We start from the raw sequence: 14,231 nt of genomic DNA, 5'->3' as shown, positions 1-14,231 counted from the left end.
TTAGGGTTAGGTTTAGGGTTAGGGTTAGATCCGGTTAGGGTTAGGGTTAGGGTTAGGGTTAGGGTTAGGGTTAGGGTTAGGGTTAGGGTTAGGGTTAGGGTTAGGGTTAGGGTTAGGGTTAGGGTTAGGGTTAGGTTAGGGTTAGGATTAGGGTTAATGTTACGGTTAGGGTTAGGGTTACGGTTAGCGTTATGGTTACGGTTAGAGATTAGGGGTTAAGGGTTAGTGGTTAGGCATTAGGGGTTAGGGGTTAGGGGTTAGCGTTAGCGGTAGGGGTATGGTTAGTGTTAGGGTTTAGGGTTTGGCGTAGGATTAGGGTTAGGTTTAGGGTTAGTTTAAGGGTTAGGGATAGGGTTAGGTTTAGGGAGAGCGCTAGGTTTAGAGTTAGGGTTAGGGCTAGGTTTAGGGTTTGGATTAGGGTTACGGCTAGGTCTAGGGCTAGGGTTCAGGCTAGGGTTAGGGTTTAGGGTTAAGGTTAGGGTTACGTTTAGGGTTTAGGGTTTAGGGTTTAGGGTTAAGGATTAGGGATAGGGCTAGGGTTAGGGTTAGTGTTTAGGTTCGGGTTAGGGTTTAGGGTTTAGGGTTTGGGTTAGGGATAGGGTTAGGGTTACGGTTATGGTTATGGTTAGAGGTTAGGGGTTAGGGCTTAGAGGTTAGGGTTAGGGTTAGGGTTAGGGTTAGGGTTAGGGTTAGGGTTAGGGTTAGGGTTAGGGTTAGGGTTATGGTTAGGGTTTTGAGTCAGGGTTTAGTGTTAGGATTTAAGGTTAGGGTTAGGGTTAGGGTTAGGGTTAGGGTTCAGGGTTTAGGGTTTAAGGTTTAGTGTTTAGGGCTAGAGTCAGGGTTAGGTGTAGGGTTCTGGTTAGGGTTTAGTTGTAGGGGCAGTGTTAGTTTTAGTGTTAGTATTAGGGTTAGAGTTGTTTGGAAATATTGAAGGCACAGAGTTCTGTTGAGTGTGGGGTTGCGTAAAGGCTCGGGTTTTTTCGGGTCTAACTCGGGTTCAACTTCTTGTTGCGGTTAGGGTTATGTTTAGGGTTGTTAGGAAAGAGTGAAGACGCAGAGTCCTGTTGAGTGTGGGGTTGCGTAAAGGCTCCCCCAGGGAGTTCAGGTGTACCCAAAGGCTTCCGCTGAGAGCACTTTTTGATGGCAGAAAGTGGCACCGTATGTGTTTTTTCGGGTCTAACTCGGGTTCAGCTTCTTGTTGCGGTTAGGGTTATGTTTAGGGTTGTTAGGAAAGAGTGAAGACGCAGAGTCCTGTTGAGTGTGGGGTTGCGTAAAGGCTCCCCCAGGGAGTTCAGGTGTACCCAAAGGCTTCCGCTGAGAGCACTTTTTGATGGCAGAAAGTGGCACCGTACGTGTTTTTTCGGGTCTAACTCGGGTTCAGCTTCTTGTTGCGGTTAGGGTTATGTTTAGGGTTGTTAGGAAAGAGTGAAGACGCAGAGTCCTGTTGAGTGTGGGGTTGCGTAAAGGCTCCCCCAGGGAGTTCAGGTGTACCCAAAGGCTTCCGCTGAGAGCACTTTTTGATGGCAGAAAGTGGCACCGTATGTGTTTTTTCGGGTCTAACTCGGGTTCAGCTTCTTGTTGCGGTTAGGGTTATGTTTAGGGTTGTTAGGAAAGAGTGAAGACGCAGAGTCCTGTTGAGTGTGGGGTTGCGTAAAGGCTCCCCCAGGGAGTTCAGGTGTACCCAAAGGCTTCCGCTGAGAGCACTTTTTGATGGCAGAAAGTGGCACCGTACGTGTTTTTTCGGGTCTAACTCGGGTTCAGCTTCTTGTTGCGGTTAGGGTTATGTTTAGGGTTGTTAGGAAAGAGTGAAGACGCAGAGTCCTGTTGAGTGTGGGGTTGCGTAAAGGCTCCCCCAGGGAGTTCAGGTGTACCCAAAGGCTTCCGCTGAGAGCACTTTTTGATGGCAGAAAGTGGCACCGTACGTGTTTTTTCGGGTCTAACTCGGGTTCAGCTTCTTGTTGCGGTTAGGGTTATGTTTAGGGTTGTTAGGAAAGAGTGAAGACGCAGAGTCCTGTTGAGTGTGGGGTTGCGTAAAGGCTCCCCCAGGGAGTTCAGGTGTACCCAAAGGCTTCCGCTGAGAGCACTTTTTGATGGCAGAAAGTGGCACCGTACGTGTTTTTTCGGGTCTAACTCGGGTTCAGCTTCTTGTTGCGGTTAGGGTTATGTTTAGGGTTGTTAGGAAAGAGTGAAGACGCAGAGTCCTGTTGAGTGTGGGGTTGCGTAAAGGCTCCCCCAGGGAGTTCAGGTGTACCCAAAGGCTTCCGCTGAGAGCACTTTTTGATGGCAGAAAGTGGCACCGTACGTGTTTTTTCGGGTCTAACTCAGGTTCAGCTTCTTGTTGCGGTTAGGGTTATGTTTAGGGTTGTTAGGAAAGAGTGAAGACGCAGAGTCCTGTTGAGTGTGGGGTTGCGTAAAGGCTCCCCCAGGGAATTCAGGTGTACCCAAAGGCTTCCGCTGAGAGCACTTTTTGATGGCAGAAAGTGGCACCGTACGTGTTTTTTCGGGTCTAACTCGGGTTGAGCTTCTTGTTGCGGTTAGGGTTATGTTTAGGGTTGTTAGGAAAGAGTGAAGACGCAGAGTCCTGTTGAGTGTGGGGTTGCGTAAAGGCTCCCCCAGGGAGTTCAGGTGTACCCAAAGGCTTCCGCTGAGAGCACTTTTGGATGGCAGAAAGTGGCACCGTACGTGTTTTTTCGGGTCTAACTCGGGTTCAGCTTCTTGTTGCGGTTAGGGTTATGTTTAGGGTTGTTAGGAAAGAGTGAAGACGCAGAGTCCTGTTGAGTGTGGGGTTGCGTAAAGGCTCCCCCAGGGAGTTCAGGTGTACCCAAAGGCTTCCGCTGAGAGCACTTTTGGATGGCAGAAAGTGGCACCGTACGTGTTTTTTCGGGTCTAACTCGGGTTCAGCTTCTTGTTGCGGTTAGGCTTATGTTTAGGGTTGTTAGGAAAGAGTGAAGACGCAGAGTCCTGTTGAGTGTGGGGTTGCGTAAAGGCTCCCCCAGGGAGTTCAGGTGTACCCAAAGGCTTCCGCTGAGAGCACTTTTGGATGGCAGAAAGTGGCACCGTACGTGTTTTTTCGGGTCTAACTCGGGTTCAGCTTCTTGTTGCGGTTAGGGTTATGTTTAGGGTTGTTAGGAAAGAGTGAAGACGCAGAGTCCTGTTGAGTGTGGGGTTGCGTAAAGGCTCCCCCAGGGAGTTCAGGTGTACCCAAAGGCTTCCGCTGAGAGCACTTTTTGATGGCAGAAAGTGGCACCGTACGTGTTTTTTCGGGTCTAACTCGGGTTCAGCTTCTTGTTGCGGTTAGGGTTATGTTTAGGGTTGTTAGGAAAGAGTGAAGACGCAGAGTCCTGTTGAGTGTGGGGTTGCGTAAAGGCTCCCCCAGGGAGTTCAGGTGTACCCAAAGGCTTCCGCTGAGAGCACTTTTTGACGGCAGAAAGTGGCACCGTACGTGTTTTTTCGGGTCTAACTCGGGTTGAGCTTCTTGTTGCGGTTAGGGTTATGTTTAGGGTTGTTAGGAAAGAGTGAAGACTCAGAGTCCTGTTGAGTGTGGGGTTGCGTAAAGGCTCCCCCAGGGAGTTCAGGTGTACCCAAAGGCTTCCGCTGAGAGCACTTTTTGATGGCAGAAAGTGGCACCGTACGTGTTTTTTCGGGTCTAACTCGGGTTCAGCTTCTTGTTGTGGTTAGGGTTATGTTTAGGGTTGTTAGGAAAGAGTGAAGACGCAGAGTCCTGTTGAGTGTGGGGTTGCGTAAAGGCTCCCCCAGGGAGTTCAGGTGTACCCAAAGGCTTCCGCTGAGAGCACTTTTTGATGGCAGAAAGTGGCACCGTACGTGTTTTTTCGGGTCTAACTCGGGTTCAGCTTCTTGTTGCGGTTAGGGTTATGTTTAGGGTTGTTAGGAAAGAGTGAAGACGCAGAGTCCTGTTGAGTGTGGGGTTGCGTAAAGGCTCCCCCAGGGAGTTCAGGTGTACCCAAAGGCTTCCGCTGAGAGCACTTTTGGATGGCAGAAAGTGGCACCGTACGTGTTTTTTCGGGTCTAACTCGGGTTCAGCTTCTTGTTGCGGTTAGGGTTATGTTTAGGGTTGTTAGGAAAGAGTGAAGACGCAGAGTCCTGTTGAGTGTGGGGTTGCGTAAAGGCTCCCCCAGGGAGTTCAGGTGTACCCAAAGGCTTCCGCTGAGAGCACTTTTGGATGGCAGAAAGTGGCACCGTACGTGTTTTTTCGGGTCTAACTCGGGTTCAGCTTCTTGTTGCGGTTAGGCTTATGTTTAGGGTTGTTAGGAAAGAGTGAAGACGCAGAGTCCTGTTGAGTGTGGGGTTGCGTAAAGGCTCCCCCAGGGAGTTCAGGTGTTCCCAAAGGCTTCCGCTGAGAGCACTTTTTGATGGCAGAAAGTGGCACCGTACGTGTTTTTTCGGGTCTAACTCGGGTTCAGCTTCTTGTTGCGGTTAGGGTTATGTTTAGGGTTGTTAGGAAAGAGTGAAGACGCAGAGTCCTGTTGAGTGTGGGGTTGCGTAAAGGCTCCCCCAGGGAGTTCAGGTGTACCCAAAGGCTTCCGCTGAGAGCACTTTTGGATGGCAGAAAGTGGCACCGTACGTGTTTTTTCGGGTCTAACTCGGGTTCAGCTTCTTGTTGCGGTTAGGGTTATGTTTAGGGTTGTTAGGAAAGAGTGAAGACGCAGAGTCCTGTTGAGTGTGGGGTTGCGTAAAGGCTCCCCCAGGGAGTTCAGGTGTACCCAAAGGCTTCCGCTGAGAGCACTTTTGGATGGCAGAAAGTGGCACCGTACGTGTTTTTTCGGGTCTAACTCGGGTTCAGCTTCTTGTTGCGGTTAGGGTTATGTTTAGGGTTGTTAGGAAAGAGTGAAGACGCAGAGTCCTGTTGAGTGTGGGGTTGCGTAAAGGCTCCCCCAGGGAGTTCAGGTGTACCCAAAGGCTTCCGCTGAGAGCACTTTTTGATGGCAGAAAGTGGCACCGTACGTGTTTTTTCGGGTCTAACTCGGGTTCAGCTTCTTGTTGCGGTTAGGGTTATGTTTAGGGTTGTTAGGAAAGAGTGAAGACGCAGAGTCCTGTTGAGTGTGGGGTTGCGTAAAGGCTCCCCCAGGGAGTTCAGGTGTACCCAAAGGCTTCCGCTGAGAGCACTTTTGGATGGCAGAAAGTGGCACCGTACGTGTTTTTTCGGGTCTAACTCGGGTTCAGCTTCTTGTTGCGGTTAGGGTTATGTTTAGGGTTGTTAGGAAAGAGTGAAGACGCAGAGTCCTGTTGAGTGTGGGGTTGCGTAAAGGCTCCCCCAGGGAGTTCAGGTGTACCCAAAGGCTTCCGCTGAGAGCACTTTTTGATGGCAGAAAGTGGCACCGTACGTGTTTTTTCGGGTCTAACTCGGGTTCAGCTTCTTGTTGCGGTTAGGGTTATGTTTAGGGTTGTTAGGAAAGAGTGAAGACGCAGAGTCCTGTTGAGTGTGGGGTTGCGTAAAGGCTCCCCCAGGGAGTTCAGGTGTACCCAAAGGCTTCCGCTGAGAGCACTTTTTGATGGCAGAAAGTGGCACCGTACGTGTTTTTTCGGGTCTAACTTGGGTTCAGCTTCTTGTTGCGGTTAGGGTTATGTTTAGGGTTGTTAGGAAAGAGTGAAGACGCAGAGTCCTGTTGAGTGTGGGGGTGCGTAAAGGCTCCCCCAGGGAGTTCAGGTGTACCCAAAGGCTTCCGCTCAGAGCACTTTTTGATGGCAGAAAGTGGCACCGTACGTGTTTTTTCGGGTCTAACTCGGGTTGAGCTTCTTGTTGCGGTTAGGGTTATGTTTAGGGTTGTTAGGAAAGAGTGAAGACGCAGAGTCCTGTTGAGTGTGGGGTTGCGTAAAGGCTCCCCCAGGGAGTTCAGGTGTACCCAAAGGCTTCCGCTGAGAGCACTTTTTGATGGCAGAAAGTGGCACCGTACGTGTTTTTTCGGGTCTAACTCGGGTTGAGCTTCTTGTTCCGGTTAGGCTTATGTTTAGGGTTGTTAGGAAAGAGTGAAGACGCAGAGTCCTGTTGAGTGTGGGGTTGCGTAAAGGCTCCCCCAGGGAGTTCAGGTGTTCCCAAAGGCTTCCGCTGAGAGCACTTTTTGATGGCAGAAAGTGGCACCGTACGTGTTTTTTCGGGTCTAACTCGGGTTCAGCTTCTTGTTGCGGTTAGGGTTATGTTTAGGGTTGTTAGGAAAGAGTGAAGACGCAGAGTCCTGTTGAGTGTGGGGTTGCGTAAAGGCTCCCCCAGGGAGTTCAGGTGTACCCAAAGGCTTCTGCTGAGAGCACTTTTGGATGGCAGAAAGTGGCACCGTACGTGTTTTTTCGGGTCTAACTCGGGTTGAGCTTCTTGTTGCGGTTAGGGTTATGTTTAGGGTTGTTAGGAAAGAGTGAAGACGCAGAGTCCTGTTGAGTGTGGGGTTGCGTAAAGGCTCCCCCAGGGAGTTCAGGTGTACCCAAAGGCTTCCGCTGAGAGCACTTTTGGATGGCAGAAAGTGGCACCGTACGTGTTTTTTCGGGTCTAACTCGGGTTGAGCTTCTTGTTCCGGTTAGGCTTATGTTTAGGGTTGTTAGGAAAGAGTGAAGACGCAGAGTCCTGTTGAGTGTGGGGTTGCGTAAAGGCTCCCCCAGGGAGTTCAGGTGTACCCAAAGGCTTCCGCTGAGAGCACTTTTTGATGGCAGAAAGTGGCACCGTACGTGTTTTTTCGGGTCTAACTCGGGTTCAGCTTCTTGTTGCGGTTAGGGTTATGTTTAGGGTTGTTAGGAAAGAGTGAAGACGCAGAGTCCTGTTGAGTGTGGGGTTGCGTAAAGGCTCCCCCAGGGAGTTCAGGTGTACCCAAAGGCTTCCGCTGAGAGCACTTTTAGACGGCAGAAAGTGGCACCGTACGTGTTTTTTCGGGTCTAACTCGGGTTCAGCTTCTTGTTGCGGTTAGGGTTATGTTTAGGGTTGTTAGGAAAGAGTGAAGACGCAGAGTCCTGTTGAGTGTGGGGTTGCGTAAAGGCTCCCCCAGGGAGTTCAGGTGTACCCAAAGGCTTCCGCTGAGAGCACTTTTTGATGGCAGAAAGTGGCACCGTACGTGTTTTTTCGGGTCTAACTCGGGTTCAGCTTCTTGTTGCGGTTAGGGTTATGTTTAGGGTTGTTAGGAAAGAGTGAAGACGCAGAGTCCTGTTGAGTGTGGGGTTGCGTAAAGGCTCCCCCAGGGAGTTCAGGTGTACCCAAAGGCTTCCGCTGAGAGCACTTTTGGATGGCAGAAAGTGGCACCGTACGTATTTTTTCGGGTCTAACTCGGGTTCAGCTTCTTGTTGCGGTTAGGGTTATGTTTAGGGTTGTTAGGAAAGAGTGAAGACGCAGAGTCCTGTTGAGTGTGGGGTTGCGTAAAGGCTCCCCCAGGGAGTTCAGGTGTACCCAAAGGCTTCCGCTGAGAGCACTTTTGGATGGCAGAAAGTGGCACCGTACGTGTTTTTTCGGGTCTAACTCGGGTTCAGCTTCTTGTTGCGGTTAGGGTTATGTTTAGGGTTGTTAGGAAAGAGTGAAGACGCAGAGTCCTGTTGAGTGTGGGGTTGCGTAAAGGCTCCCCCAGGGAGTTCAGGTGTACCCAAAGGCTTCCGCTGAGAGCACTTTTTGACGGCAGAAAGTGGCACCGTACGTGTTTTTTCGGGTCTAACTCGGGTTCAGCTTCTTGTTGCGGTTAGGGTTATGTTTAGGGTTGTTAGGAAAGAGTGAAGACGCAGAGTCCTGTTGAGTGTGGGGTTGCGTAAAGGCTCCTCCAGGGAGTTCAGGTGTACCCAAAGGCTTCCGCTGAGAGCACTTTTGGATGGCAGAAAGTGGCACCGTACGTGTTTTTTCGGGTCTAACTCGGGTTCAGCTTCTTGTTGCGGTTAGGGTTATGTTTAGGGTTGTTAGTAAAGAGTGAAGACGCAGAGTCCTGTTGAGTGTGGGGTTGCGTAAAGGCTCCCCCAGGGAGTTCAGGTGTACCCAAAGGCTTCCGCTGAGAGCACTTTTTGATGGCAGAAAGTGGCACCGTACGTGTTTTTTCGGGTCTAACTCGGGTTCAGCTTCTTGTTGCGGTTAGGGTTATGTTTAGGGTTGTTAGGAAAGAGTGAAGACTCAGAGTCCTGTTGAGTGTGGGGTTGCGTAAAGGCTCCCCCAGGGAGTTCAGGTGTACCCAAAGGCTTCCGCTGAGAGCACTTTTTGATGGCAGAAAGTGGCACCGTACGTGTTTTTTCGGGTCTAACTCGGGTTCAGCTTCTTGTTGCGGTTAGGGTTATGTTTAGGGTTGTTAGGAAAGAGTGAAGACGCAGAGTCCTGTTGAGTGTGGGGTTGCGTAAAGGCTCCCCCAGGGAGTTCAGGTGTACCCAAAGGCTTCCGCTGAGAGCACTTTTGGATGGCAGAAAGTGGCTCCGTACGTGTTTTTTCGGGTCTAACTCGGGTTCAGCTTCTTGTTGCGGTTAGGGTTATGTTTAGGGTTGTTAGGAAAGAGTGAAGACGCAGAGTCCTGTTGAGTGTGGGGTTGCGTAAAGGCTCCCCCAGGGAGTTCAGGTGTACCCAAAGGCTTCCGCTGAGAGCACTTTTTGATGGCAGAAAGTGGCACCGTACGTGTTTTTTCGGGTCTAACTCGGGTTCAGCTTCTTGTTGCGGTTAGGGTTATGTTTAGGGTTGTTAGGAAAGAGTGAAGACGCAGAGTCCTGTTGAGTGTGGGGTTGCGTAAAGGCTCCCCCAGGGAGTTCAGGTGTACCCAAAGGCTTCCGCTGAGAGCACTTTTTGACGGCAGAAAGTGGCACCGTACGTGTTTTTTCGGGTCTAACTCGGGTTCAGCTTCTTGTTGCGGTTAGGGTTATGTTTAGGGTTGTTAGGAAAGAGTGAAGACGCAGAGTCCTGTTGAGTGTGGGGTTGCGTAAAGGCTCCCCCAGGGAGTTCAGGTGTACCCAAAGGCTTCCGCTGAGAGCACTTTTTGATGGCAGAAAGTGGCACCGTACGTGTTTTTTCGGGTCTAACTCGGGTTCAGCTTCTTGTTGCGGTTAGGGTTATGTTTAGGGTTGTTAGGAAAGAGTGAAGACGCAGAGTCCTGTTGAGTGTGGGGTTGCGTAAAGGCTCCCCCAGGGAGTTCAGGTGTACCCAAAGGCTTCTGCTGAGAGCACTTTTGGATGGCAGAAAGTGGCACCGTACGTGTTTTTTCGGGTCTAACTCGGGTTCAGCTTCTTGTTGCGGTTAGGGTTATGTTTAGGGTTGTTAGGAAAGAGTGAAGACGCAGAGTCCTGTTGAGTGTGGGGTTGCGTAAAGGCTCCCCCAGGGAGTTCAGGTGTACCCAAAGGCTTCCGCTGAGAGCACTTTTAGACGGCAGAAAGTGGCACCGTACGTGTTTTTTCGGGTCTAACTCGGGTTCAGCTTCTTGTTGCGGTTAGGGTTATGTTTAGGGTTGTTAGGAAAGAGTGAAGACGCAGAGTCCTGTTGAGTGTGGGGTTGCGTAAAGGCTCCCCCAGGGAGTTCAGGTGTACCCAAAGGCTTCCGCTGAGAGCACTTTTTGACGGCAGAAAGTGGCACCGTACGTGTTTTTTCGGGTCTAACTCGGGTTGAGCTTCTTGTTCCGGTTAGGGTTATGTTTAGGGTTGTTAGGAAAGAGTGAAGACTCAGAGTCCTGTTGAGTGTGGGGTTGCGTAAAGGCTCCTCCAGGGAGTTCAGGTGTACCCAAAGGCTTCCGCTGAGAGCACTTTTTGATGGCAGAAAGTGGCACCGTACGTGTTTTTTCGGGTCTAACTCGGGTTCAGCTTCTTGTTGCGGTTAGGGTTATGTTTAGGGTTGTTAGGAAAGAGTGAAGACGCAGAGTCCTGTTGAGTGTGGGGTTGCGTAAAGGCTCCCCCAGGGAGTTCAGGTGTACCCAAAGGCTTCCGCTGAGAGCACTTTTAGACGGCAGAAAGTGGCACCGTACGTGTTTTTTCGGGTCTAACTCGGGTTCAGCTTCTTGTTGCGGTTAGGGTTATGTTTAGGGTTGTTAGGAAAGAGTGAAGACGCAGAGTCCTGTTGAGTGTGGGGTTGCGTAAAGGCTCCCCCAGGGAGTTCAGGTGTACCCAAAGGCTTCCGCTGAGAGCACTTTTTGATGGCAGAAAGTGGCACCGTACGTGTTTTTTCGGGTCTAACTCGGGTTGAGCTTCTTGTTCCGGTTAGGGTTATGTTTAGGGTTGTTAGGAAAGAGTGAAGACTCAGAGTCCTGTTGAGTGTGGGCTTGCGTAAAGGCTCCCCCAGGGAGTTCAGGTGTACCCAAAGGCTTCCGCTGAGAGCACTTTTGGATGGCAGAAAGTGGCACCGTACGTGTTTTTTCGGGTCTAACTCGGGTTCAGCTTCTTGTTGCGGTTAGGGTTATGTTTAGGGTTGTTAGGAAAGAGTGAAGACGCAGAGTCCTGTTGAGTGTGGGGTTGCGTAAAGGCTCCCCCAGGGAGTTCAGGTGTACCCAAAGGCTTCCGCTCAGAGCACTTTTTGATGGCAGAAAGTGGCACCGTACGTGTTTTTTCGGGTCTAACTCGGGTTCAGCTTCTTGTTGCGGTTAGGGTTATGTTTAGGGTTGTTAGGAAAGAGTGAAGACGCAGAGTCCTGTTGAGTGTGGGGTTGCGTAAAGGCTCCCCCAGGGAGTTCAGGTGTACCCAAAGGCTTCCGCTGAGAGCACTTTTTGATGGCAGAAAGTGGCACCGTACGTGCTTTTTCGGGTCTAACTCGGGTTCAGCTTCTTGTTGCGGTTAGGGTTATGTTTAGGGTTGTTAGGAAAGAGTGAAGACGCAGAGTCCTGTTGAGTGTGGGGTTGCGTAAAGGCTCCCCCAGGGAGTTCAGGTGTACCCAAAGGCTTCCGCTGAGAGCACTTTTAGACGGCAGAAAGTGGCACCGTACGTGTTTTTTCGGGTCTAACTCGGGTTCAGCTTCTTGTTGCGGTTAGGGTTATGTTTAGGGTTGTTAGGAAAGAGTGAAGACGCAGAGTCCTGTTGAGTGTGGGGTTGCGTAGAGGCTCCCCCAGGGAGTTCAGGTGTACTCAAAGGCTTCCGCTGAGAGCACTTTTTGATGGCAGAAAGTGGCACCGTACGTGTTTTTTCGGGTCTAACTCGGGTTCAGCTTCTTGTTGCGGTTAGGGTTATGTTTAGGGTTGTTAGGAAAGAGTGAAGACGCAGAGTCCTGTTGAGTGTGGGGTTGCGTAAAGGCTCCCCCAGGGAGTTCAGGTGTACCCAAAGGCTTCCGCTGAGAGCACTTTTTGATGGCAGAAAGTGGCACCGTACGTGTTTTTTCGGGTCTAACTCGGGTTCAGCTTCTTGTTGCGGTTAGGCTTATGTTTAGGGTTGTTAGGAAAGAGTGAAGACGCAGAGTCCTGTTGAGTGTGGGGTTGCGTAAAGGCTCCCCCAGGGAGTTCAGGTGTACCCAAAGGCTTCCGCTGAGAGCACTTTTTGATGGCAGAAAGTGGCACCGTACGTGTTTTTTCGGGTCTAACTCGGGTTCAGCTTCTTGTTGCGGTTAGGCTTATGTTTAGGGTTGTTAGGAAAGAGTGAAGACGCAGAGTCCTGTTGAGTGTGGGGTTGCGTAAAGGCTCCCCCAGGGAGTTCAGGTGTACCCAAAGGCTTCCGCTGAGAGCACTTTTTGATGGCAGAAAGTGGCACCGTACGTGTTTTTTCGGGTCTAACTCGGGTTCAGCTTCTTGTTCCGGTTAGGCTTATGTTTAGGGTTGTTAGGAAAGAGTGAAGACGCAGAGTCCTGTTGAGTGTGGGGTTGCGTAAAGGCTCCCCCAGGGAGTTCAGGTGTACCCAAAGGCTTCCGCTGAGAGCACTTTTTGATGGCAGAAAGTGGCACCGTACGTGTTTTTTCGGGTCTAACTTGGGTTCAGCTTCTTGTTGCGGTTAGGGTTATGTTTAGGGTTGTTAGGAAAGAGTGAAGACGCAGAGTCCTGTTGAGTGTGGGGTTGCGTAAAGGCTCCCCCAGGGAGTTCAGGTGTACCCAAAGGCTTCCGCTGAGAGCACTTTTGGATGGCAGAAAGTGGCACCGTACGTGTTTTTTCGGGTCTAACTCGGGTTCAGCTTCTTGTTGCGGTTAGGGTTATGTTTAGGGTTGTTAGGAAAGAGTGAAGACGCAGAGTCCTGTTGAGTGTGGGGTTGCGTAAAGGCTCCCCCAGGGAGTTCAGGTGTACCCAAAGGCTTCCTCTGAGAGCACTTTTGGATGGCAGAAAGTGGCACCGTACGTGTTTTTTCGGGTCTAACTCGGGTTCAGCTTCTTGTTGCGGTTAGGGTTATGTTTAGGGTTGTTAGGAAAGAGTGAAGACGCAGAGTCCTGTTGAGTGTGGGGTTGCGTAAAGGCTCCCCCAGGGAGTTCAGGTGTACCCAAAGGCTTCCGCTGAGAGCACTTTTGGATGGCAGAAAGTGGCACCGTACGTGTTTTTTCGGGTCTAACTCGGGTTCAGCTTCTTGTTGCGGTTAGGGTTATGTTTAGGGTTGTTAGGAAAGAGTGAAGACGCAGAGTCCTGTTGAGTGTGGGGTTGCGTAAAGGCTCCCCCAGGGAGTTCAGGTGTACCCAAAGGCTTCCGCTGAGAGCACTTTTGGATGGCAGAAAGTGGCACCGTACGTGTTTTTTCGGGTCTAACTCGGGTTCAGCTTCTTGTTGCGGTTAGGGTTATGTTTAGGGTTGTTAGGAAAGAGTGAAGACGCAGAGTCCTGTTGAGTGTGGGGTTGCGTAAAGGCTCCCCCAGGGAGTTCAGGTGTACCCAAAGGCTTCCGCTGAGAGCACTTTTGGATGGCAGAAAGTGGCACCGTACGTGTTTTTTCGGGTCTAACTCGGGTTCAGCTTCTTGTTGCGGTTAGGCTTATGTTTAGGGTTGTTAGGAAAGAGTGAAGACGCAGAGTCCTGTTGAGTGTGGGGTTGCGTAAAGGCTCCCCCAGGGAGTTCAGGTGTACCCAAAGGCTTCCGCTGAGAGCACTTTTGGATGGCAGAAAGTGGCACCGTACGTGTTTTTTCGGGTCTAACTCGGGTTCAGCTTCTTGTTGCGGTTAGGGTTATGTTTAGGGTTGTTAGGAAAGAGTGAAGACGCAGAGTCCTGTTGAGTGTGGGGTTGCGTAAAGGCTCCCCCAGGGAGTTCAGGTGTACCCAAAGGCTTCCGCTGAGAGCACTTTTTGATGGCAGAAAGTGGCACCGTACGTGTTTTTTCGGGTCTAACTCGGGTTCAGCTTCTTGTTGCGGTTAGGGTTATGTTTAGGGTTGTTAGGAAAGAGTGAAGACGCAGAGTCCTGTTGAGTGTGGGGTTGCGTAAAGGCTCCCCCAGGGAGTTCAGGTGTACCCAAAGGCTTCCGCTGAGAGCACTTTTTGACGGCAGAAAGTGGCACCGTACGTGTTTTTTCGGGTCTAACTCGGGTTGAGCTTCTTGTTGCGGTTAGGGTTATGTTTAGGGTTGTTAGGAAAGAGTGAAGACTCAGAGTCCTGTTGAGTGTGGGGTTGCGTAAAGGCTCCCCCAGGGAGTTCAGGTGTACCCAAAGGCTTCCGCTGAGAGCACTTTTTGATGGCAGAAAGTGGCACCGTACGTGTTTTTTCGGGTCTAACTCGGGTTCAGCTTCTTGTTGTGGTTAGGGTTATGTTTAGGGTTGTTAGGAAAGAGTGAAGACGCAGAGTCCTGTTGAGTGTGGGGTTGCGTAAAGGCTCCCCCAGGGAGTTCAGGTGTACCCAAAGGCTTCCGCTGAGAGCACTTTTTGATGGCAGAAAGTGGCACCGTACGTGTTTTTTCGGGTCTAACTCGGGTTCAGCTTCTTGTTGCGGTTAGGGTTATGTTTAGGGTTGTTAGGAAAGAGTGAAGACGCAGAGTCCTGTTGAGGGTGGGGTTGCGTAAAGGCTCCCCCAGGGAGTTCAGGTGTACCCAAAGGCTTCCGCTGAGAGCACTTTTTGATGGCAGAAAGTGGCACCGTACGTGTTTTTTCGGGTCTAACTCGGGTTCAGCTTCTTGTTGCGGTTAGGGTTATGTTTAGGGTTGTTAGGAAAGAGTGAAGACGCAGAGTCCTGTTGAGTGTGGGGTTGCGTAAAGGCTCCCCCAGGGAGTTCAGGTGTACCCAAAGGCTTCCGCTGAGAGCACTTTTGGATGGCAGAAAGTGGCACCGTACGTGTTTTTTCGGGTCTAACTCGGGTTCAGCTTCTTGTTGCGGTTAGGGTTATGTTTAGGGTTGTTAGGAAAGAGTGAAGACGCAGAGTCCTGTTGAGTGTGGGGTTGCGTAAAGGCTCCCCCAGGGAGTTCAGGTGTACCCAAAGGCTT

This window comes from Anser anser (assembly GCF_964211835.1).
Source record: "Anser anser genome assembly, chromosome: 24".
Lineage (NCBI taxonomy): Eukaryota > Metazoa > Chordata > Aves > Anseriformes > Anatidae > Anser > Anser anser.
The sequence above is the reverse complement of the archived record's forward strand: the minus strand, read 5'-3'. Positions refer to the sequence as shown.